The sequence below is a fragment of the Trachymyrmex cornetzi genome, unplaced genomic scaffold (assembly GCF_001594075.2).
Source record: "Trachymyrmex cornetzi isolate Tcor2-1 unplaced genomic scaffold, Tcor1.1 scaffold194, whole genome shotgun sequence".
Classification (NCBI taxonomy): Eukaryota; Metazoa; Arthropoda; class Insecta; order Hymenoptera; family Formicidae; genus Trachymyrmex; species Trachymyrmex cornetzi.
In genome coordinates this window covers 24,077-26,364 of record NW_017296570.1, presented here as the reverse complement: position 1 = coordinate 26,364, position 2,288 = coordinate 24,077, and positions in this window count along the sequence as shown.

Here is a 2,288-nt window from a genome sequence, read left to right as displayed (position 1 = left end):
TGAGAGGCAGGAATAATAAGATCGTTCTTTCTCTGTTTACTTTTGTTTCTAACTAGCCTGATTGGTTGTTGGATTAACAACAACCAATCAGGCTTCAATAAACAGAGAAAGAACGATCTTATTATTCCTGCCTCTCACTCTAATCGTCTTTCTACCCCCACCATTGCCATCAGCGGTCCATTCTAGATGTCGATGGACAGCACCCTTAGTAGTAGTAAGTAAGTTGTTAGCTAAGATTCGTCGAGTTCTTAAGTTCCGAGGCCGAGGTTCGGTCAAAGAAAAGGTCTCTTCCAAACCATCGCGATTTCTAATTTAAACTCAAGTCCAACAGATTTCCATTTCTATTTTCTATTAGTAACTTCGTCTAGTTATATAAGTAGATTTTACTTAACTTTGTTAATCTTAACCGCGTTAAATACTAAGTTGTAGCATAAACTTAATCGTGTACTTGATGTAATTTAGTGATCATAAAATATACAAGTTATTCTTTTTAAACATATACAAATACGTGCGTGCAATTTCTCTCGATGAAACCTTCCTTTCGTAACCGGCATTCGTTGCGCGTAATCACTCTTTACTTAAATTCGCGAATTGGATGTGCGAACGAGCGGCAATCAGCATTGAACCAATCTCCACACACCAACGACGGACCTGACCAACCAGAATCCGGACCAGCCTGCACGCGCTGTACCACGGATCGCGCCATCGGAGAGCTGTTGCTGGGACTCACGAGGCAATCACCGTATGGTAAGTACAATTTATGTCTCATTTCACGGTAACGAAGCTATAAGTGGATGTAGCATGTGCCCTGTACATCCATTTTCGCGCCTATCCGCCGCCAGCCTATTGATATAGACCCGCTCATTGATATAGACCCTTACGTCGCGTGGATAACTAGCGCCTGCTGCATATCAGCCTTGATATACCGTAATAAGGAAGCTGATGATAACAAGTGTCCTGAGTGTTACACCCTATTACCGGCCGCCGAGAAGGCTAAGTATTTAGGGACATTACGGCACTACATCCACCTAGGATTTGCCGAAAGATTTGAAATTTGTAGCGCATGTTCGGTGTCCTTGGCTACTGTCTGCCACATCTCAAATTGTCGAGATTGCCCGGAAGTCCTAGAAGAATTCACTCTTTTTCTAAATAGAGCGAAACATACTCCCTGGATATCTCAAGATTCGACTATACTCGCCGTGTCGAGCACCCCCTTTTAATTCATTTTAGTGGTTAAAACTGGACAAATCTCCCATCCCCTTATCTTTGCCGATAACAACCGCGTAATCTTGTACTCGCTACTGGTCCCAGGTTTGTCCAGGCATTAATTACCGACGGTCGAACCTCGGAACGTAACAATCGAACTTATACCCCAAAGCTCTGATTGGACGGCTCGTTATTCCCTGTTGCCTGTGCCTATTGCCTGTGTCTATTATGTTTCCAGCTTTAAGCAGTAACGAAATCAACCATGTTGGATTCGCGATTGCTTACGTATGGTCTTTATGGTCTCTATTGTGATTGATCGATTCACTTACTGCTTAGGTCTTACGCCTTAAGTTTTTTTATGTGCCATGGCCTTAAGCGATCTTAAGTCATAATCGGTGAAGTTGGCCAATAGCCAATTTGAACGACTTGGTTAAGACTGGTTAAGACTTCGACGTTCTGACTTGCGGCTTATTGTAGAAGGCCCATTATATTTGATTGTGATTGGTTGGTTTCCTACGACTTAAGACTCCACGACCATATATGACTTCTATGTAGAGGACCCTTTAAGCGGGGTCTACAATAGAAGTCGTAGCAGTCGTAGAGTCTTAAGTCGTAGAAAATTAACCAATCACAGTAGAATATGAGAAGAATAATCGACAATGATTGGTCAATTTTCTACGACTTAAGACCCTACGACCGCTACGACTTCTATTGTAGACCCCGCATAAAGCCTCGTCTACAATAGTCGCACAAGCTGTGTCGCATGTCGTATGAAATGTCGCAAAAGTGTCGCATATAGTCGCATGATGATCGTAGTCGCAAGAGATCTTGTCGTACAGAGTTAAGCCAACTTCAACTTTCTGCGATTGCAACAGGCATGTCGCATGAGCACAGCCAATCACAGCACAGCAAGTTGACGTTTAAAATTATCGAGTTGCGTGCAAACAATCGTTATGACTATTGTAGACGTTCATTTAGCGACACTCTTGCGGCATGCGACAAAATTTCCTGCGATGCTACTACTCGCGACATCCGACACAACCTGTGCGACTATTGTAGACGAGGCTTAAAGGGTCCTCTAT